The 24,908-nt window shown below is 38.1% G+C and overlaps 1 non-coding gene across 1 annotated transcript; it reads right to left on the bottom strand.

Moving 5' to 3' along the window:
• Positions 1–2,083: 2,083 nt before the first annotated feature.
• Trnav-cac lies at positions 2,084–2,156 on the bottom strand. The gene has a single exon. It is a non-coding gene; the product is annotated as a tRNA-Val (tRNA).
• Positions 2,157–24,908: the final 22,752 nt, after the last annotated feature.

Genomic DNA, 24,908 nt, shown 5'->3' with positions numbered 1-24,908 from the left:
CCATTGTTGATCGAGACGGAGAACATTTATCTTGAAAATCCTGAGTGAAAGGGATGACCTAGTGACCTTGTTGAAGATCGTGCGCCACCGATTCTAGAGGTTGAACTTAATTAGTGCGAGAAGCTCGGCGACCATTGTCGTTCAATTAATTGCCCGTCGCGTCGGCCAGGTCAGATAAGCCCACGGGTATATACCCCCCAAGAGCTTCGAATCGCTTCATAATCGTCCGGCACGCGATAGGGAACGACGAACGGATCAAGGCTCTGTCGATTAAGAAAAACGAGATTGCTTCGAGAGCTGGCTATTTTCAGTTTGCGAATAACGTTCACGCAATGGGCTCGATCCATCGGATCGCTGTTCTTCTTTGTCGTTGAAATTTTCGTTAATCAAAATTCTACTGCATACTACATACTGCATAATAAAAATAAAAGTTCGATAAGAAACGGACTAGTTCAATTTTATGTTATATTTTTCAGAATAGCGAATATCTTGTACGCTTAAGTAATCGTAGAATTGGAATGAAATATTTTTTAATCTCTTTTTAATATTCTTGTTACCAAGGATTTTGGTACTGAATATTCTTCATTATTGTACTTATCGTTATTATTAAAGTTGTTATTGTATGGTTTTTATGATCTCAGAACATGGAGTTTCTTTTGTAAGGTAATAATAGATCAATAAATATAAAAATGTTCCACTATTACATATTTTTTAAAGACCAGTCGTTTTGACTGGCTTTGGTAGAGATAGCTACGTCTCAAATTTCTAGTGTACAGCATTCATTTGTATCAACTTTTGATATTTCCACGTAATTCGTATTTTCTCTAAACTTAACCCAGATACGTCTATCATTCTGTCAAAAGGATGACTGATAGGTAGTAACATATTTGCCAATTTTTGCAGTAGTATATAAAAACGCATTGCATAAAGAGAGTTTAACAAAATTAACCTATTTTCTCTGCATCGAATACACATTATACGAAATTTATTTGTTTGAGACGTGAAAGATTATAACAGATAGTTTGCAAACTTTCAAATATAAACATATCACATGTAAATATCGTTGTTGCGTATAATAACAATCACAATGATTCGTATTACTGTTTCCTGCGTCAGTCTTGCTGTTGCTAGAATCCAGTCACGAAACAAAGGGTTGAAGATTCACGTCTCGAGATATGTATTCGTCGATTGAAATTGAGGCTGCGGTCCATACATAAGAAAGCAACGACATTTAACTGGCAATTAATAGAGGAACGAAGAGAGCGAGAAGGACAAAGATTAAAAAAAGAAAGGACAGAGGAAAAAAAGGAGAAAACTGGCCGTGTGAGAACGAGATGGCACGACCTCGAAGGGCGCGGTCGAGTTCAGGCTAGACTGAAGCTGCCCTTGTGCCTAACCGACCTTGAGACAGCCCGTTTTGCCATAGCCTGACTCCACCGGCCCCATACCACGAACGCATCCTCCGCTCGTAACACAAAGAACTGTCCTCCTCGCTGGGAATCACCTCCATGCCCTACGTGGAATTTTGCAAATGGAATCTCGCCGTTTTGGGAACATCGTCCACAAGAATCTTTCAAACAGGTGTTCAGCGTCCACCGGATTCTCCCTCTTCTTTTTTCTCTCTTCTCAATGTTTCGCTCGGTGTTACTCGTTCAGACAAACGACACGATGTTAGGCCGCGTATCGGTCGATTTTTTAACTTTTACATATTTCGAAGTTTCATTCATTCAACGGTTGTTACATCGGTGTATTGGTCAGAAGTTGGAGAAACTCGAAGGTATTGTACAGAAAGTGGATTCGTTAGTTTCTTAGAATATTTTCAAGTTGCGTTCGTTTGAGAATTCTTAGATTGCAATCGAAGACAATGATCGGAAATTGAAAGAAACTTGATGCCTGATCGTTCATTTTTTAGTTATTAATGCTCTCGTAAAATAGATTTAAGATTCCATGGTGTAAATACATAATCTACGACATATATGTCGAACTTTTACTTTCAAAATCTTTGTCCTCTTGGTAGTTACACAGTCATCGACTGTCTTAACTTTTCGATTGTTAATAAATGAAAAAAAAAAGGGTGCAATTATGTTTCCGCCCGGGATCGAACCGGGGACCTTGTGCGTGTGAAACACATGTGATAACCACTACACCACGGAAACGTTGATAGCAACCCCTTTCTGTTTGATTAACAACCCCAATTCTTACCTCGATATGTTAAAGATAATTAAAAAATTATATTTGTCGCCGTTTAAGAGATGAAAGAGACAAGAAGAATTTTGATATAAACGTTGCTTATTTAACAGAGTGAAATATTCTTTCTCAAATGTTTTTTAATACATAATTTAAAATACTTTACGCAAAGTACAATATATCGTACTGCTATGAGGCAAAGAAGAAGAGGACATAGATGCAAACGGTTTGATTTTACTTTTGAATCGTTTCAATAATTTCTATGCAATAACTTTTTCATTTTTCGTTGTAAATTATTTAATTATATCGTTAATTACATCCTATGCGTCGTATCGAAATATCCTCTTTACGAGAGCCAGTTTGCATCGAACACTTTTTGGTAGTATTCTGTGAAGAAGACAGACGAACAACTGGTAAAACACAAAATCAGCCGTACCGTGTAAACAAGGTCAGTTAGGACAAACGTGTATATAAACATTTTTTTTTATTGTTTCTGCGTGCTGACCTCCAAATTTCTTATATAATGCGTGGAATTTTCCCGATGTCAAATATTCCACTCATTCTCAGTCGTCCTTTGATTATTTTCAATATTAATAACTTTCATCAATCTTTAAATTCCATGTCCGATAATTTTGCGCAAATGCATAAACGTAATAAAATATTAGAAATTTTCTTGCACTCGATGGTCCCGCAAATATCCTTGGTACCGTTTCAACCATTCTTTAACTAATATGACTTTACAGTCGTATTAATAGTAGTAACGTTACGTCAATGATTATAATAACGAATGTCAAACAGTCAACAATACAGATTTGCAAACAATGAAATAAAAGAACACGATCATAAACTTCGAATATTGTACAATTGTAGAAATTGATGGTAGAAATTGTAGGATCTTGGCGAATGAAGAGACAACGGCGAAACTAATATCGAGCGAATCTTTGAAATTCTTTTTCATAATCTCAAGAAACAGGCTAAAGAACGAGAATTCGATAAAATTACAAATTGATCGAAGAAAATGAAACGTTGTGATTATACCTGTGCATATCGATCGTAAAACTTTCTGCGATGATTTCGCGAGAGGGAGGGACCTGGTAGGTCCTGCGGACGCAGTTTCACGGAAAACGCAAGAATTCGTATACATAAATAGAACTGACCTGCGCTACCAGGTCCAACGCGTGCTCCTTTGTCCGTACCGAGCTCATTTCTGAGAACTCCTGGTCGCTGTTTCTCTTTGGAATATCGATCGATCGTCCTCCTCGGCGTTTAGAATCAACGTGAAAATCGCATTCTCGTGGCATTATAATATACGTCACAGATCCTTTTACGTTTCAACCACGTGAAACCGATTTCCCCTCGAACGCTCTTTGCATTTTCCGAACGTTGCGCCTGAAACTCGGCGATTTCATGTAATGGATCGACCTCTTCTCGCGTCCTTTCTTTCTCACCTTTCCACGCTTTTGTTCCATTCAACGAGGAACTCACTTTGGAGTGGAATTTCTCTCACTGATTGAATAAAAGCTACAGCAGCTCGCGAAAGTATTTTGCCACTTACCGCGTCTCGAAGTGTTGCGTATAGAGCGCGTAATATATTCGCAAAAGGTTTCTACGAGCGTTTCAATACTTTTGTAAGCTACTGTACGCGTCGCGTCGTCTTTGTCGAGCGAAACGCGAAAATGCGGAGGCGATTGTCGACCCGTGAATATGCCAGTACGAATCATGCTAGTATCTTGAATTGTTGATACAGGCTGGATTTAGGGAAATTTTATTTTGGAACGAAGATGGAAAGTAACGATTTGAAACAGCTAAATTGTTTTACTGATTTTCTTATAGAAATAGAACAACGTTGGTTCGTGTTTAAATGCTTTCGACAGCTTTATTGGAGGAACCTGTTTCAAATGATTTCTTTTTTATTTTAGTTCAGTTCTCTTAAACGAAACAACGGGTTCGATCTTTTGAGAATTTTTGCTACAGAGAATTGCGAAAATTGTTTAATGTTATACGTCAAGATCGAGTTTTTCGACGAACGATTAAATTATTATTATGGAACAACAGCTAATTTTGATTTATAAATAACGCGTTTTCCACACATTTTCCGTATTACATAAATTTCTATTATTAATACGATTGACATAATAGTATCAGAGATTATTTGAGAAATTATTTCGGGAAGTTCGCTTCGGCTATTTGTTTTCAATAATGTGCACGTTTCGCAACGAGCTCTGCAAACAATCTTTCCTAGAATCGATAAAGGAATTAGGCGTATTAGTGTATCAAATATAAAAAGTAATTTTTACGCTTGAGGATCGTTCAAAATGATACCCTTATCTTTACATTAATTCATTTTAATTCGTAACGGTACCTGTTCGACGATGAGAATTCCATTCGTGTACGATAATGAACAAAGCTACGATAGGAAAGAAATGTATGCAATAATACAGGAATCTACGGCAAGATTTCATGAAAATAGTATATGCAAATATTTCGTTGCATATATAACGAGGAGAAACATTCGTTTCAATTGACTGTTTGAAATCCGCGCTGAAAATATGTAATTGAAATAACCGTAATACATTTTTAGAATCAAATGGATGTCACGAATAATATTCTAATTAATACACCAATACAATAACAGAATCTTAATTTCCATTAATTTTTCATACGTATCTCATTTCTACAATAAAACTGGTCAAACTCAAGTTATCTCTTATTTTATTAGAAAAAAAATTAATTAACACAAAAGATGTGTTTTTTAAATAATCCCATTATTTTCATTCAAATACTGTCTACTCACGATTAATCACTGAACGATCTCCGAGTTATAATTCTTCTGTAAAATACTCTAAACTCGCTACAACGAGAAATGACCAAGTAGAATAAGACGAGCTGGTTTCAGACTGGTACGGATAATGTCAGCCTTGCAAAACGATGTCGATTTTAGCATAATCGAGAGAGATCTGCGTGAAATGAAAAGCTGCGCGAGTAAGGTTGACGATCTTGCAATAATAGAAAGCTACGATTCCTTTGGTTGGTTAAATGCGCTGCTTGTGCACCGTGTCTCAACATGGTCGCTCGGCGAAACTTTTACTTTTACTACGGAGAAAGTGCACGTCTGCTGCAACTCTCGCGATTCCGCCTAGAACGCGTAATTCGCTCTTGTCTCGAGATCGCAAAACGAAAATGAATTTTCTTTCGTCCCTTTCATCTCCGCGATGCCGAGGCTGTTTCGATCGGCAAAAAATCCACGCGCGATTAAAACGACGCGTGATTCCTTGATCACCAGCTTTTTTTTTTGGATGAGTAATATCGACATACTCGCGAGATAAATGTAAAGCAAAAGCGTGGTGTTTAATTTTGTTTGTCTGCATTTCGAAGAAACCGGTGTCGATTTGATCGATGATGGATTTAAGACTATAGATGCAAAACATTCGGCACGATTCGTTGAACGTTAGTTTTCTAAAAGGACAACGTCCACACGTTCGTACAGTACAAGCCGAAGCGTGCAACTTCGTTTCGTAGAAAGTATAAATATATTTGTAACAAATTTACAAGTTTCACCGGTGTGCGAAATTTGTACAACTTTAAAGAATTCTTACGCTCTTACTCCACCGTAGGAACACATCCATCTATCGAGTTTCAAAGAAAGACATTAAATTGAAAAAGTTGCACCTTCGTAAATGGAGACTGCAATCGAGCAATCATAATTGGGAAAAGTCGCTAAACGGTATAACTAGCTTGAAATCCTCATCAGATACATCTATTTATGCTCGCCGTCAACTTTCTAGCCACGGGCGATTCCATGTCTTGTTTGTATCTTCTATATTTTGTTCTACATCTTGTTTTATCGTAAGAAATGCAATACAAGAACCGCATCCTGACGATAGCATGGTCGGTCGAAATTAACGGAGTAATTAATTAAGTAGAGTAGCGCAATTTCGGTTTCGTCCACAGTTAATGATTAATATTTCCGTAATTGATGTAAAATTCACCTGTCACAGAGAACAGGACGATATATGAAAAGTCGAAACGTTCCACGCTAGATCGACGTTCCATACGTAGATCGATGCCGATAAAATTCTCGTTCGAGTGGCCTGTTAATCGACGTTCATCGTTCTCGAGTCAGTTGTCGGTCCGACGTTAATGAGCTCCGTACTCGTTGCTCGCCGCATTGTGCTTTTCCCATTTAAGGGCTGACACACTTTCCGCGAGCCACGATCGCGAGAAACCGTGCAATTCCACGCCGGTTCATTTCATTTCCTGGTTGGAGCAACGATCTGGCCGGTCGTTAGCCGCGGCACGTTGCACCGTGCCGTACACGCTATTGCACGTTGCATCGTCCGATTGTCTGGCCCAGCGATCACGCCGAAACGTAGGAAAGCCGCGAGCCGAGACAGTCGTTCGTCTCGTAACCAAGTCAATTTTTACGTAGAAAGGGGGACCTCGTGAACATTTCCTTGTCTCGAACACGCCGTTCGAGTAACAGGTTGTCGTAACACGTGAAATGTCTTCTATCGTGGCATAAACTGGCTCGATTTATGGCTCGGTGTGTTTGCTCTTTCAATCGACGATTTTTCTCGGGACAGCCAAGTCGTAGTTGGAGTCGGAGATCGGAGAGAATTTCAGATCACTGCAGTCGGGGCCAGAGTTGGGAGCAAATAGCGCAGCTTGGTATCGATAGTTGTGCAACTGGAAAAATATAAATTTCGCGGGGGAGATTTTTCTAAAATCTACGGAGAAATCTTCGCGACTCGTTTCGACGACATCGTAAGGCGAGACATGCCACGACTCGCGAAAATGGCACAAACTTCCATCCGTAGCGTTACAAGACCACAGAAGCTGAACCAGTGTCGTTGCAAAACTAAGGCCAATTTGATAGAGGCGCAAGTAATAATTTTGCCCTCTGACGTCAAGCTGATGGAATTATAAATTGCACAACCTTCTGCACAATCTTCTGTGATAAAGATGCATAAAGAAACATAACGTAAATCTTCTGTCCGATAAAAGCGAATTCCACAGCTTTTGTTGGAACGAAACTATTTGTGTATGAAAAATACTACATTTTTATCAAATTGCAAAAGCACAAAATATGGGCAACTCTCGTACAAAACGGCAGTTACATTTCCATGATATCTCGCGTGGCATGAAACCGTATTTAGTTTAAAAACCCAACTTCATCGTATTTCGTATTACAGAGAGAAACCGCTGAATTCTGAAGCACGTCAGGGCGCGATTCGTGTTATAGTTCGTTTTGCATGCGCGCAAGTCTTACAATTCTAGCGATACATCCTTAATGAATAAAGAGTGTTGAGAATTGTGGATCTTAATTGCCGAAATAAAAGTAAAGGAACACTGAGGTTACACTTAGAGTCCACATTAAAATAGTTTTAGATTTATTTAATAAACGATTTCCAGGATCTTCGTCGATATACATTTGCACGCGTCTCGGCACTCTCTTTGTCTCACCATCTTCCATACCACACAGCCAACGGAACAGTTACATTCATCTATTTTTCGAGACACATACTTCCACACACTCATATTCGCATACGTGTGTCACTACTACGCGGCCAATCGAGTTTAGCACACAAAATTATAACAAAGAGTTCACTGTATCAAATTCGGGGAATACCCTTTTCATTCTTTGTACGTCAATGTCATCGTCGCGATGATATATTTTGCCTTTTATGGTGCTTAAATTAATATTGGTACGTAAACGTACATATAACGAGTACGTTAACAATCTGTCATAAATGGAGTTGGGTTGGGTGGCGGTGATAAAGAGAAAGAGAAATCGGAGTTGGCGTCGAAGTGGGAAATTTTGATTATCGACACCGCAACCCTAACTTTTTTTTTCTTCAGAGGTGTCAAATATTATTCATGTGGAGTTTCTGGGGTTGAAATTTGGTTGGCAATGATTTATGGGCGGTTTGAAAAATGTGAGAAGCTTTAAAATACGGACGGGAGATCGAGAGCAGAGATAGAGGCTTTGGAGAAGAATGAAATGGAAATAATGTCGAGTGGTTGCTTCTCGTGCGTAAATAGAGAAACATTCCGCGAAATTATTGAATTTAGATCGAAAGGGTTGTCCTTTAATCACGAGAAATACAAGGAGATTCAAAAGTCATGGTACAATGGTAACAAAGAATCGTGGCGAAAATCACGCGGAAATAATTTTCGTATAATTTGCCTTCGAATGCAATTAAAGGGAAAGTGTACAAGATTTTTCGATCGAAAGTCTGGAAAGGAGGAAGCAAAACTGAACATTTATGAAATTCAAATGTTATTGTTTCTAGCTTCTTAAAATTTATGAAAATTTATCAAATTTATCAATTAAAGAAGAAGGTGTTAATCCAGTGTGTATTCGTTATATTTTCAAAACTAACTCCATATAAATTTAGAATAGAACATAGAAGATCGGTGTTTACGTTTTCCATAAAATTATCAGAACATAGAGGAAAATAATTTATGACATCAAACCTAGGAAGCACAACGAGCATAATACGACTCTCGAAGTTGTGTTATCGTAATGCTGTAATCAAGAACGGTATGAATCTTCCTGTTACTCAACACCGGTTATTTTTCTGCCAGTAGAGAAAAAGTAGCATCGCGACACACTCTTATGTGCAATAGTAAAATATTAATAAATTTTCTGCTGTCACGAACATTTTATACCTTATTATAAGCTAGCACGATGTACAGCACTACGGGATATTTTCATAAAAAAATTCGTTCTTAAAAGACAGGAAAAACTTTCACTCGCGTCTGCTTGATCCGTGGGATCGGAATCGAAAGTAGCATATGTAACAGTATGGAATTATTCGCGGCTGGTCATTTCATACACCACAGCTATTTACTATATAATAATGGAAGAAGTGTAGGAAAACACGGAAATTCTAATAAGCAGCAGACTCTCGGCCATTGAATAGCTTCAACTTTCATATTTTCATCGAACTAATTGCGCAGAGTGGTTCTGGAATTGCGATACGATCGCGAAATACACCAACTAGTCCACGCAAAAGACGAGTGGAAAATACAGAAATGCAAGATCTTTTAACGACGCTTGGTTTTTCGAAAGAAACGAATTTGCAAGTTTGTCGAAATCTGGATTTTTAAATTCCACTCTCTCCGAAACGAGATCTCAAAGTCTCAGCCTACTTCCCTGTCATATTTGGAAATTAGCCAAAGTCGAGTATATACTTTAGAAATGTTCAATTTTCTCGAAAACGAACAATCATACGAAAAGATATTGTCCCATGTTTGTTCGATTTATTTTTTACGTGAAAAATCATCGTGTCTTTCGAAGTCACTCTGCATGGCAAAAACCAGACAAAAATCATAATTTTTTTTTGTTCGCAAGAGAATTGAAATTTTCATAGAGGAGACGAGATCAGAATGAGATCGGTGCATTCACAAAATTGCGAGCGTGACTCGTAAAAAAATGGAATGACCCAATTGCTCGCACGCTCACGCTGGAAAGTAGAACGAATGGCAGAACTTTCGGTTTCGCTGGTGTTGTCTTTCACTCGGTAACCTCCATTCGAACATGGTCGGTTTCGCGCGTTCCTTTCTGACAGATCTAACGCGGACATCGAAACTTTCGTTGGCATTGTTGCGATTTTCACCTGCAATCTCATCGAACCGACGAGTCAGAACGAGAGAACAAAAGCATCGAGGAAGGAAACTTTCGTCTCGACACAGTCGATTATTAGATATTGTTTCCCCGAGATTCAACACTTTCACAGCCTGATATCGGTATCGCTCGTTCGTCAAAATTGAGGCCTTCCGGGCGTAAGTTGAACCTTCTTCGAAAAGAAATATTCCAGCTACTACATAGCTCGAGATATTTCTATTTTGCTTACATCCTATTACGATATTTCTTGCGAAACGATACTTCAAGAATCCCTCTATTATATACGACTTTCTGTTTTTATATTTTATATACAATTTTTATGAAATAGCTTTATGTTTTAATTTATTCAGAGACATTAACATGTTTATCGGTGTCGATGAGTAGTAGGTGCGATAATAAAAGCGTGATAATTGACTCAGATTATCAAAGATACAATTAATTATCCAAGATAAAGATCGTAATAAATACAGCGGAAGCTTGTAAAAATTGTTTTTAAGGGAAATTGATGGGCAGACTTGATATTCGAGTAATGGATGAAATTGAACTAAACTAATTAAGCTAATTAATTGAACTAAAAACGATTGCAAGTCAAGTCAGATAAACTGTTGAGTGGAAACTTCGTGTATATTCTCTTTTACAAAATTCCTCGTAAAATATCTATTTTTCTCCTAAAGATAGACGTTCTCCAGAGGCAAATTGCAAACCTTCTCTTGATAACGGCAAACAAAGACGGAATTAGTTGATCGAAAGAACACGGTGCTAGTCAAATACAGCGATACAAATGGCAATTATAATACGTGGACAGCTGTAAATACCGTTTCGATTCGCGGAGAAATAAACACGTGACAAAGAGTTTTAACCGCGAACCTTACCTTGGGCATGAATTCCTCGCGCAAACATGATCATAAAATTTCGCGTTAAATTACACTGGTTAATACACACGTCGAACATTACACCGTGTCACACGAATCCCGAGAAATCGATTCGCGTGTGATATCGTTTGCCGTTCGCCTGATTTCGTCGCGCTCGTAAAACAACAACTCGTTACCCGGCGTCCGTCGCGATAACTTTCTTCTGTTCCATCGACAAGAACATCTTATCGAAGCTTCTTCTCCGCTTCTCTGAGGACGTACCCGTTAAGAATACGAAGATGATCGCTTTTAGTGTATTTCGGATTCTTCGATTTTACCTAAAAATATACGTTAAAATACACAACATTCAATTATACGCGTGACATATGTATGTAAATTTGAGAACAGAGATCAGACAGCGCAACATCCAACAAATTATCAAACCCGGGAAAAAAGGAATTATGAAATTGAATGGCAAATTTTTAAATTTAAATTACACGTAACATCCGATTAACATTTATATTTTGAAGAACAGAGAAGAAATAAGAAGACCTAGCACACATGCTATAAAGCCTCGAAGAATTCCTAGACTAAATTTATAGGCATCATTTATTTGAAACGTGTAATATCCACTTGACGTATGCATAAACTTGAAAACAGAAATATAGAAGAACACTTTCCACAGACCCATGAAACCGCGAAACCTGGAAAAAAGCGACTGATCGAACTAAAGCGTTAAAGAGATAAATAAACTCTCTCCGAGGCGCGATACAAATCACGTCTATTATTTAGCTTGCCGGGACAGAGGCCTATAAACAACGGTTTGATTTCACCCTGCGCAAAAGAGACTGGTTACAATAAAGTAGAACTCGTTACAAGCCTCGTTCGAGCGGAGAAAGTTAACCGGTGGCCGCCTCATCTTCCTGGATCGAGCACTTGGTGTCGTTGATCCACGACTCGCTGGCGTTGTTCGACCGAAGAAAAGTAAGAGTATATACATGGAAGAAAGCGCACGAGTCACGACGAAGACGTCGTCGACGACAACCACCATGTCTCGATCCAGTGGCATCTGCGATGCATTTACAAAGGCAAAAGGGAAGGTGTCGCAATTCCAACGTGGTTCGCTTTGCCTCGATAGAAGTCGAGTAATCGAGGCGTGGGTGACCTATTGACCCGAGCTAACCGAGAGAGAGTGGCCTGTGAAACTGTCTAAGCTCTCTAGACGATCCTCATCTTCCTGGATCTCGACCAGGCAATGTCTTTCCAGACAGTGAAATTTCTTTTTTATAAAGTGAAACGATCTCGGTTTACGGACGATCCAACGATTATCGGCTTGCTGTTATTGATTTTAATGGGGCCAACGGGTGGATAGCTTTTCTTACAGTTTGAAAGTTTACAGGTCTCTAATGATAAATCGTCGTGATCGTCGATTTTAACGAGAATGATCGATGTTTTTAGAATTTGAAAGTTTCATGATACGAAATAGTGGGATTGTTTTTCAGATTGGCGAGAAATTAATCGACAGTTGTTGATTGATTTCATGCCTTTCTTTCTTACTTTATCGAGCCGAACTGGATATCAGAATTTGGCTTTAGTTACTTGATTATGAGAATTCTATTTATTTCGAAAATATAGAAAACGTGATCGGTATGCTACGTTGCAACATTTAGTAATATAACATTTCTCCTTTCGTTTACTACGATTCTACATAAGGATAAAATCGTAAAACGAGAAGAACAGATATTACATAGAAATCTCGTACATAGAAATAAGAGAATAATAAAAATTGATACGGCTATCTAATCAATTTCCCTTTCTGCAAAATTTCCAATGTCAGCCTATCCTACCTTTTAATCGACATAGCGTTCTATGTAGATCGAATGTTATCATTTCCGTTTTATTAACGTGGCAGATGTTTATCAAAACGGGGGAAGAAAAACGGCTGTTACGATAGATTCGAGGGCCACGAGAAAACGCGAGCAAATTGGCGAATACGCTTGCTGAATAATCGATTCGAAATGAATCACGAGGCAATTTCGAGGAATAATTGCTGGCCGGTTAATCGCGTCAAGGTCCTCGGCAGCTGTAAATATGCACAAGGCCATGATACGCGAGTTACAATTCTTATCAATTCTACGCACGGCAAGGTCGTCCATTTATTATCAACGACTATATACTCCCTGGCCCCTCCACCTGGAAATGCCTTTACGCTCGGAAAACGAAAATACATTTGTCGTCTGATAAGTAACGCGAATTTTGTGTACCCTAAGTATATTGGTTCTACCAAGATCGGTATTTATTGCGGCACTAAAATTGCCGCTGGTAATTCATAACGGCAGAAAATGATCGCAAAAGCGTAAAGAGGAAAGATAATCTAAAAAGTTAAGATGGAAATTCATTCGTGTTTATCAAGATCAAATTTTATAGACGACGAGAATTCGTGGAGAACTTTTGCCAAATCTTTTTCCAATTTTTAATACAGATGCTTCTTTATTCATAAAGAGTTCGATATATTTTTAAAAGAATATATTATGCACTACAATTAGACGTAATTGACGGGTGTTTGACAACTTGGCTAAAGTATAGTATTGCACATGTTCAAGTATTTAAACAACGTTTCACTTAAAATAGTAGGACCGTTAGAAAACGAAGAAAAGCAGAAAACTTGAGGAAGGGTCGGGGAAACCTTCGATAGCTAATATAAATAGCTTCGAGCATATGCTAACTGTACAAGATAGAGAGATATTACAATAACAAATGGAAGAACTATGGCAAGCAAATTAACAAAACAACAGAATAGTAGTACAATTATAAATTATCATCGTATTTAATAAATTACGCGTGGCACGTTTTACGATTGATCACTCCACGCTTGTAAAGTGTTTCAAAATTTGGAAAGAAAATATGCGAAGCGACACGAACGTGAAGGTAAAGCGGGAGAACGACAGAGTTAAAGTTCCTCGGGAACGTTATGTACCAACAACTTTCTCTTTCTTTTTCAAAATCGATAAAAACACTCGACTCTGTAAACTGTTTCGAGTCTTTCGAAAGATTCGATTAGATAGACAAACACGCGAATTCTACCGAAAGATACCAAAACTCGAAATACGACGAAAAGCAGAAGTATCGAAAGAAAACGGAAAGAAGTTTAGAGTTTAAAAGGTCAAAGAATTTGGCCGATGGCGTAACACGGTGAATAACTTAATTCACCTAAGTGTACCGTTAAACGCTGTTTTTCTTTTCTTTTCCCTTCGGGCATTAGCCGGCGTCAGACGACTGTTGACGTAATCAGTCTCGCGTCGACAAACCGGGATAACTAGACGCGACCTACATATTGTTTCGACCATGTTACACAACCTGCGGAAGGTTCAACGCCCGCTTTCGTCGCCATGTTGTGAAAGCGTGTGCCGAGACCACGTGGACCACGTGAGGCGTCGTACACACCAGCGTCTCTCAAATTGTCTGACAGGGAGTATCCACTGTCACTGTTTCGAGGTCGTTCAATCGCCGGCCGACGTCCGATAAACCGATTTATATACCGCGAAGCTCCGAGGGAATTCGTCTTCGTTACGTAATCGGGTTTCAGCCGTTCGTAACGTGTAACTGTGCTTGTGACTTTTCAATATTCTTTTCGCAGACCTCGTTCCTTTTCGGTGTATTATCTATTTGGTTCAAATTGAAACACACGACAAACCGATCAACTCTATTTTTTATACGCTTTATAATTTCATCGTCTAGGTACATAATATTTATTAATGAATTAATAGATTAATGCTTTGAATTTGAATATAGATTTAGTTATTATTCACGAACAATTAACAGGAGTATCTTATTTTATAGCGTTTCATATTATTTCTAGATATCACGTGAGATCTATAATTCCAGATAGGGCAAATGGATGTTGAACATTTGTTTAACTATTAAGTTATTAACTTATATAAATATAATCTTTTTATCGTGACCATTTTCCTTTAGGAATCGTAGATTAATTAATGTGTTTTTATTATGAAGTTGTAAAATATTCTAGTAGATTCTAGTAAAATTCTCATGGATCTATAACAAATCATTGTTTTCCTCATCTTTACTTCTTTCAAACGTAACATTTATCTAATAAATAATCTCACGGACTTGCTCTAGTGCTGCATTGAAATATTCTAACGAGATTAATTACAGAGAAATAAAGCGTAATGTAGGTTAAAAAATAATCATCGATCGAGGATAATCACGTAATAGAAATGAAAAACGCGGAAACACCTGGCAGGAAAGAAGCACAGAGCATCGTGATAATCTAAAGAAATTTATAGACTTCTTCATACACTTTTATCGTTTGCTAATTACGTTTCTGATATTTATCAATCGCAACAGTTCGTATACATTATTCTTTTACAGTTCTCATTTAAATATATAAATAATCATCTAAACAATCAGAATAAACTCGTTGAAAAAAAAAGAAAGAAACTTAAAAATTGTTACTTAAAGATGCTGTAAGTAATTAACATATAATGAACGATACAAGTATATAAATATTCATGAACAGATAATTCACTTCAAATAAGACAACATTTGTACTAAACGTATCGTTCGTTTGTGGACAAGAGATGTACAAGAGAAACGTATTGCATCCTAGTTACTCTCGAATCATAGTAATTATTCTGACAGTAACTTGGCACGACCAAACCACCCACATACTAAGAATCCTCGCTTCGTTCGCTCTTCTATGTTGCAATTGACCATGCGAAAGGAACGGAGTATTATTTCCCTCGGAAGTTTGATCCAGCATCGGAATCCTTGATAAAAATTAATGAGAAGATTTATCGCCGCTCGAGGAACCTTTTCTCGGATATTCGAGGACTTCATATTCCATATTTCATCATGAGAGCTTTTTACGTTCCCTTTGGAACGTAATTGGGACGCAGACAGCAGTGGAAGAAGAGATTAGCTATGATTTATACTAAGCTTTTATTCGACGGTAGAGACGTGATTAACAGACGATCGTAACAAGAAGAAATTTTAAGAATCAATTGTACTTTCCTGAAAACGTTCAAAAGTATCTTTCTCGCTCGTACGTGTAATTTTTTCTTTCAATCTTATGTTCAATATTTCAAATAAATCGGAGATCTCTTTTTGTCCGCTAAGGCGAGGAGAAGATTGAAACGTAAAAATTCGATGATCGCGGATTTCATCCTCTGAGAGTTAAATAAGATAACTGAAATCTTCGATGATCGATCAAACACTCGACGATTTCTAAAATAATTTCGCCAAGTAACGACGAAACGTTCGTCTCTCCTATTACGGTGCATCGAAGTCGATTTCGTTTCCGTCTTTCATCGACATAGCTCAATTTGCTCGTGATAAACGTTATTTAAATACCGTACCGAACTGTTCTGCTTCACGAAACGAAATCGAAAGTTTCTTTCCGCAGTTAGTGAAATTCTGCGATCGATTAAATTGCTTTCAGTCGCCAGTGAACACCACTTTTGCTCTCGGTGCGACGAACTTTCGATTACTTCGATTATTTTGTCGTTTGTCGATCAAAGGAGATACAGACAACATTGATCAGCCATTAAATATTTGTCGAATATTCATTGTTGATATCATTTGCACGCTGATAATAATCGATGGTAAAATAAAACGAAGCAAATAATACATTTATTGCTTTTAAACAAAAAGTAAAAGAAGAAATTTATATCGTTCTATTCGATCCTTTTTCCCATTCTGCTAAATCCTTTTCGAAAATTCTGCTCATTCTATTTCCCATCCTAATTTTTTACAAACATTTTTACTCCAATAAAATACAAAAGTACAAATCATGGAATAAATAAAATATTATTATATGCATATTCATGAGTGGAATTTTAATCTAGAGTATCTTTATTTATTTCAATAAAATACAAAAATAAAAAAGTTACAGAATAAATAAAACGTTACTGTTGCCATATCGAACTCAACTTGCTTCTACGTTACCTTTATCTCCATAGAAATATTAAAATGCAAATTGTAAAGTAAGCGATTCAAACGTCACACCTGTAACTCTCTGCTACCATTTTTCGCAGTTGGACAGAAGGAGCGGTTCGGTGGAATCGTTACACGTGAAGTCGTTTACGTACACGTAGCTTCCTGCCTGTAATTTTTCTGGCATTGGCTAGCTACGAATAATCGGACATGCCAAGGACACGCATTAATTACGGTTACATGCGCCGCTTTTAGGCTCCTTACGTGCTTTTTTCACGTTCCATAATCGTGTTCGAAATAAACGTGTGGACGACGCTGCGAAGCGAGATGAAAAATAGAAGCAGCCGAGCACGTTGGACGTGGAATTGACTTTAATTAGCTTCATGGGCCTTGCTCCAATTAATGAGGTGAACCAGTTGACCCTTTGCTTCAAACTGACTAGTATTTTCTGACACATTTCCTTTGAAACGTTGCCTCTCGACGTCTGCTTTTCTTCTTCTGTGAATTTTATTCTGATTCATGGGATTTTCGATAATGAAATGGATAAGATTTCGGATCCTGAGCGATCAATGGTCCACGAGAGATCGAAAATTATTGCTGAATGTTGTTTCAATCATTCCGATTCTTCAATATTTCTAATTGGTATAGTAGATTCAAAGTTACTACGTTGTTTGAGAATTTGTACGAATGATATTCTTAAGCCACTTGAATATGTTTAAACGTACATATACATCGTGTACCAAGTAAATATACGTAAATATACCATGCTATTCTAATTCGATGATCAACTCGCTTTCCAAATACTTGTTTCTAGTTTATCAAATCCTTTTCGAGTGTCGAAACTATTCGATCGAATCCATTTTAGGTGGATATCCAAATTTTCGGATGTTACTCCCATTCTATGAAACCCTTTTCGAACGTTCTTTCTATTCTATTAAGTCTCTCTCAAATATTGCAATTTTCAAACATACCTATCAACCTATCCAATTTGTCAGAAATGTTCTTCCTATTTTATTAAACGCTTTACGAATATTCTTCCCATTCTACAGCGCTCATTTAAACAAAATCTTCTGTAGTTTAAGCAAATATTCACACAGTTGAATTTCTCTAATATTCTTCCCTGTTCGTCGAAAGATACGTATCAAGTACCAAGACACTGGAGGACGAGAAATCGAAAACTTTCTCGCTCCGTTTTCACAGGCCGTCGTTCGAGTATCGCAAAATAGAGCAACAGCGTCTTGTTCAACTTTCGAACGAGGAAAAATCAAGAGTCACGCGTCGATCTAACTCAGTCAAACTATAGCCAACGATATAGCCAACATCCCAAGGCACCTAACGTCTTATCGATCATGATCCAACGATCCTAATCTTAACATCGTCTTAAGCCGCTCTTTTCCAGCGGATACAAACGAGGTCACTCGACCGTGCTACCTATAGTCACTACATGTATGTATATATATATGTACACTGTATGTATGTAGAATGTAGAATGTACAGCTTGCAACACAGAGACCACGAGAAATGAATTTCTTTTGTAATTCTAATTTCGTGTAATTGACTCGAAAGTATAATTAATTCTAATTCGATGAATTTCAAGTATAATTTAATTTTATCTTGATTGTAAACAAATTCTGCCTTATAATGCAAAGGTAATCTAAATTTCCATGTTGCGATTTAATTCCAGTACAACGGGAATATAGTTGAAAATTCTGTCATTTAAATTTCTATATTGCAATTCAATCTTTTCAATTACATACAGCGAAAAGATATCCGATAATAATAATACGATTTAACGTTAATTTTACATACGTGTACATCTATTTTTTAAGTAAAATACGTAAAGAAGGAAATTCGATAAATATTATACCTTACTCTAAGATTCAAGGAGATTCGGGTAAATTCATTTCACGCAAACGACTAATTTTCTCCATAGTAATTCGTATTTGCGTTGGTAATCTTGCGATGCAGACTGTACACGGTTCACAGCGAGAAAGGAAAGAACTGTGATTATCCTCGAAGGAAGATCAGCACGTTCCAGAGGAGACAGTCCACTCTCACTGTCTGCACTCGGTGAAAGTAAAGAGATTATTTTTGCCGCCGCCACTTAAACCGCCTCCGCGATGCCAGCTTCTTGCCCGAGAGACTTCACGATATCGGTTGAACGATGTCGACAATGCGCCGGAAGAACTTTCCTTCTGTCCGACGAGAACGATGAATCTCTCTTGGGTATAGAGAAGGTTAACTGGCGGAGACCTGTTCGCGTAGGTACGCGAGTAAAGTACCTCGTGGGGAAAATGCGGGAACCGATGCCTTTATCCGAGTTTACCGGCCCGATTTCTATAGAGCGAAACCGAGATAGGAAACCATTCACAGGCGCCCACGCTTTTACAGGTCTTTAACATGATCCTTTTATCTCGCTTTCGATCGTCGTTAAGGATTTAGAATCGTGAACGATACTAGCTCGACTGAAAACGTTGAAACTTGTTTAGAAAGAGGCGGTAAAATAATAGCGAAGATCACAGGAGAGAAACGTGAGAGTTACATTTTTGTCGATGTTCTGATTTTATCTTCATTCTAGACAAATTCTGCCTTATAATGCAAACACAATTTAAATTTCTACGTTGTGATTTAATTCGAACGCAATGAGAATATAGTTGAAAGTTCTGTCATTTAAATCCCTTTAATTTCTTAATTTCTTTAATTTCGGTTTTTGATTATACAGGAGAATTTCGATACGACAGAATTGAAAATGAACCTGTTAGGTGGAAAGGCGCAAGTTTTGTAAAAGCACGCGATAAGTCGACGAAGTTTCGTGGAAATTGTCTATAGAATTATTACCATTTCCTAGTCGTAATATTCGTAATATTCCTATATTTCCAAAATTTTAAATCTAAATCGACCGAATGAAGAACACGCGTGTGATCGATGTTGTTGGAAATATTTATTTAGAAATTATTATTTCAAGTAAATTTCACGCAGTTTTGATTTCAAGCATTACACGCTTGTCTAACTGTAACATACGTATACGTAATAATCGCGCTTATTCCACGATATTTTATATCACCGTCTCGCAATGGCGATCAAAGTCTGACAAAAACGTTCATAGAAAATTGGTAGAAAGCGAATGATGGTAATCCTGAAAGGGAGAGCGGAAGTTCATTGTCAGGACTCGAGCGATTGCCGAAGAAATAAACGGATAGAATAAGGGAAGAGAGATGAATGGTTGGAGGCAGTGGATGCTGTCTTATTGTCACTAAGGCGAAGAGGGTAGAAAATAGGGAAAACGTGTAGAGGGACGACGAGTCGATTTCTCGCCTATTCGCGCGTGAAATCCTTTACTGTCGTCGATCAAATTGAAAGGCGATGATTGAAAACAGACGGAATAGTTGTTGTCACTAACAATAGGTATAAGGTATATACCATAGGTATATCAGTCACGCAACACACTTTCTAATCGTATAAAAATCAACGATAATTACGTTGCATAGGCGAGTAACGATCATCTGCGACGTACAATCTTAACACGCGCCGTTTTACGAGGAAATGAGACTGAACTTTGAGATTTTTACAGCATCGAACGCCAATAAGGATTATTTAAAATGTATTATTTAAATTAATATCGTTTAACGTAAGACTTCTATTATTTAGAATTTAATATTAATTGATAGTGGTTGTAAGAATAATTATGTGTCCTTTTGTAATTAATATAAATATTGCTATATTATAATTATTATATATATATGAAATATAATATTTAAATGGTAAATGTTAAATTATCCCTTCTCTGGATTTTTTTTCTTTAATCGATTAATCGCATCGAACGTGCACAGGTGTTTTCCCACCACTCGCGTATTTAACTTGACCGATAAATCTATTTTTCGTGGACGTGTAAGTGGAGCAAGAGCAGCGACGTTTCTTGAGACAGCACGCGAGCCAAGAAAATTCGTCATTGTAGCTTAAATTGCACATTGTATGTTGAAGTTCGTCACGTTGGTATATCTGACGAGATTTAGACTCGACTAGCTATTTTTGTATTTGTCTCTTCGTAAGAGGATACCGAAGGTTTTAGGATTTTTTATTGGAAGTCTACCACAGCTAATTTAACGCAAGAAATTATTTATAATACATTTCATAATTTTCCTATTTTTAACCAAGCGAAGTAAACAATTGTTGAACTGATATTTGTTTTGATCGTTCATCCGATAATCTTCCAAAGAAATTATTAACTGTGATATTCTTACGAACCAGTGATAAGCTATCTATTTATTTTTTCTATTTCTCGCCTCGATCAAATCCACCGTTCTCGATCTTTAAACAAAAATTCCCCTTCAACGATGTTCCAGAGAAATTCACGAAAACTTCCTTACAATATAATAATCCCCTATACGAAATTTCCTACAATGACTAAGCAGATACAAAGCTTCTCAACCAAATGTATACACTTTTTGTCCAAAAGTTTATTTTGAACTCATATTAAACCACATCCTACCATAACATCAACTTCAGCATCATCATCCACTCCTTTATCTTCTCCATTAATAAGCCTTCCACCAATCTCTTTTAACAGCGGAATCATCCCAACACGCAACCGCCTCTTCAAGCAGCCAAGTCTTTGTCGTGCCTCGTCATCAATTCTCCAAAAAACCAAGAGACGAGACAAACCAACAAAAACCAAAGAAAGAAAGCTATACTCTTCCCTTCTGACTTCTCTCTCTCTCTCTCTCTCTCTCTCTCTTTATATATATATATATATGATACAGAAGAATCAGAGAACCGAGGAGAGGCCATTGTCTCCTCCCCTTAAGCTTCGATAAAGTTATCAGAAACGTCGAGAGGCTCGCCGCGTGTTTACAGTTAGGCGAAAAGCTCGGCGACGATAAAACCGGATCACGAATATCGAATCGAAGGCGGGGGCGGCTCTCGAGAAGCCGAAATTAGGCTGCTCGATATTTTCTGAACTTTCACCGCGTGGACGACGATCGTTCGCGATTACGCGCTCTTTTTCAGCCGACTCGTTTTCTTTTGTTTCTTTTTTACGTTAGCGTCTTGCCAGGCGTATTCTTCGCTGGCGTTCGATCAGCCATCGTAAACCACCCACAAAAGAGCCATACTTTCGGCGAAATTACGCGGCCACCGTTCGGCCAAACAGGACAATCAAGTTCGCGGGTTTACAACGCGACGTCCGTGGCGGCCTGAGGGGCCGGGGTTCGTGTCGTTTTGTTCTCCACCGACGTCCATCGATGACGACTTGGCCGATTCTCGGAGCTCTTTTATCGTTTCCAACGTTCCATTCGAGGAGCGTGTTGTTTTCGATTGTTTCCACGGGACGTGGTTCGTCCATCTGTTCCCTGGGATTTCTTGCATTAACCCTCGCACCTCGAGTCAAGTATGACGCACGCAGATATTTCTCGTTTATTGCTTTTTAAGCTACGTTATTCGCACGTTATTATTCGGTCAATATAGACGTCGGGAATTTCGTATTTCCAGCGAAATTTCGTGTTGCATAGGCATACGCGTTCTTCTCCAGGGTTCATGCGTCGGTTAGAATCGATGAATTTTTATTAAACTACCTCATTTTATTAAAATTATGTACACACAGTTTTGTCTTTTAAGTGAATTTCGTTGATTGACAGAAGTAGTAATTACTGTATTAATATGTTCATTAAGATCAATACGGTGAATTTTTCTGTGTTTCGTACGTAGTCTCTGTGTTACTATTTTAGACGAATATGGATAATGATGTACATACTTTATATTGTAGTATCGCGAACGAGGGGCCTGCGGGGTATCGTGCGAATTATAAACACACGGTTGCTTAGCTTGTATTTGGTGGCGCTAAGACAAAAGATACGAGGCTAAGATAAAAGACAAGGGATTGCTATGGAGCATAAACGAATTAACAGCAGTATAAGTTGAGAAGTCAGAGAGTGTGAATTGCGTTGTCGAGATAGTGTCGCTAGCGTTGTCGAGAGAGAGTTGAGTCCGTCGTGACGAGAGTTGCTAATTAATTATCTAGTTGCCTTAATTATAATACGTTGTTGTGATTAGTTCATGTTAAATAACCATCGTTTTCTGTCTAATTAACATCTGTTTAATCCATTTATTATTAATAAACTAATCATAATAGCTTACGATACTACAATATTCTATATATCCTTCTACGTCATCGTGCGTTCTGTATTCTCGTACCTTCAAATTTCCCATAAACGCGCAATTATCTGCAGTCTAGGGATCAGCGTAGTTACGTACATGATGCTGTATATGTATAACAGTAATTACAGTACAGTAATCCTCGCTGTCACTATACCACTATCGACATACTCGATACTCGAATATCCTCAAACGACATACGATTAATGCTCGGTAATGTACAATCCTGCAATCAAATTACCACCATCTTTATCTGTGACTGTTCCATGAGATCATATCGTAGCCGTAGCATCGGCAGCTACCAAAAAAGGTGGCTGCAGGATGATCATGGTGAATCAGGGAAACAGCACTCGTTCATCGATCAGTCCACGTCCCTTCCTTTTGCGTCCGCATAGTCCAGAACATCCGATCGCTGCTCTAACTTCTTCGCTCAGCAGTTCATTTCATTTCCCTTTCCACGTATCTCGTGGCTCTCTCCGTGTGGCGACACTAAAAATACCGCAAAAAAAAAAAAAAAAAAGAAATCACGTCCGCGCACCCGACCAACGAACAATGAACACACCGTGTTCCATTGCTCGCCCCGCTTTGTTATTATCGTTCCGTAGGAGGAGGAGGACCGTACGCGTTGAAGGGCACGCGTGGGCGTGCACGCGGAGTGCGTGAGTGCGTGGAGTATACACGCGACTCGGTCTGTCTACGTGCAAATGTCAATGACGTCTAAAAATAGGCCGATGAGAGAGTGTACGACTCTCGTTCCTCACTCCGGATATACCGAAACGCTAGCGAGAATGGTTCTACGATCAAGGATCCATTTGTACCAATGACCTTGACACCGTGTGACTGACGCGAGATTCAGTTATGTAGGATGATGTACCTCGATGATACGATGACGGAGCGTTTTATGGCCTTTGTTTCGTAGGTATTTTTTTTTCGTGTTCTTCCTTTCTGCTTCTCATCTTTCTTTCGTACGACCCGATGGTACTTCGTGGTATTCCGAAGAGAGTCACTTAGAACGTGGATGTAACAGGTTCGATATTATCGTAAAAATAGTATTGCACTGTTAGTTACGTGGTGCTGTGCTTATAGCATCGGTTGGAAATAGCTGAATGTAATTGGTTGTTTGGGAAATTGGAGCGTAAACGATATTAGTCGGAAGGTGTCGTGACGATATTTTGATATCTGTCATAACCAGAGGAGAGTAATACCGGCATCGGAATACCGGTATTGCAGACTTGTTTGGAAAACTGGAACGTAATTGATGTGAAGTTTAACTGGATAGTTAATGGCTTGGATATACGGAAATAATTTTTCTAAAAAAAAAAAAAAAGAAAAATAATATGGTAATAGATAATGGTGACGTTTTAAGCGTTTCACGTTGGTGTGAAAAATTATAGGATGGATGGTATTAGTTTTTGGTTAGTTAGAAAATTAGCACTTGGCATTAGGTAGTTTTCCTATCGAATATTATTAAATATTTCAAGCCCATCGTAGACAGATTCAATAAAAAATAATAAGATAATAATAAGGAGATCGTGAAAGACTTGGAAGAAATTCCGGACATCTGTTGGAAAAAATCAGGCTCAGACTGTAAAATCTTTTCTCCTAACCGATACGATGTAAATCGTTAAGATATTATAAAATTTGATTTCGATTTCCAGATCATACGACACGAGTAACGTTTTACAGACTCGTTACAGCCACCTTCTAATAGCTGAAATCGACGTGAATGGCATCGTGTATCGTAAAAATAACTGGCTACAAGGGTACACGGACTATTAAACTGTTAAATTATACGAACCTCTCCTGAAGTCTGTCTGTACGATCTTCTAGAACGCGTGTCATTGAATCGTTTCAGTCGGCAACAGCCTGACTGAACGATCTGTTGCGGATATAAAAAGTCCAAGGGAAGATACAGTAGCCTGGAATATTGCGTAATATCCTTCTGAACCGTGTCATCACTTGGTCCACGCCTACAAGAGATCTTTCTTCGGGAACATTAGTTTCTATCGTTAAAACATTCGATTTTACATAACGAGCGTGGTGAAGCTTTTCTCAAAATCATCGTAACGTTATAGTTACGAGAAGAAGAACAGATGCACGATGAAAAAGAAAATACGAAAATCTCGTGCATACAGAAC

The sequence above is a fragment of the Bombus pyrosoma genome, linkage group LG11 (genome assembly GCF_014825855.1).
Source record: "Bombus pyrosoma isolate SC7728 linkage group LG11, ASM1482585v1, whole genome shotgun sequence".
Lineage (NCBI taxonomy): Eukaryota > Metazoa > Arthropoda > Insecta > Hymenoptera > Apidae > Bombus > Bombus pyrosoma.
Note: the sequence above shows the minus strand (reverse complement) of the source record. Positions and strands in the feature narration are given on the sequence as shown.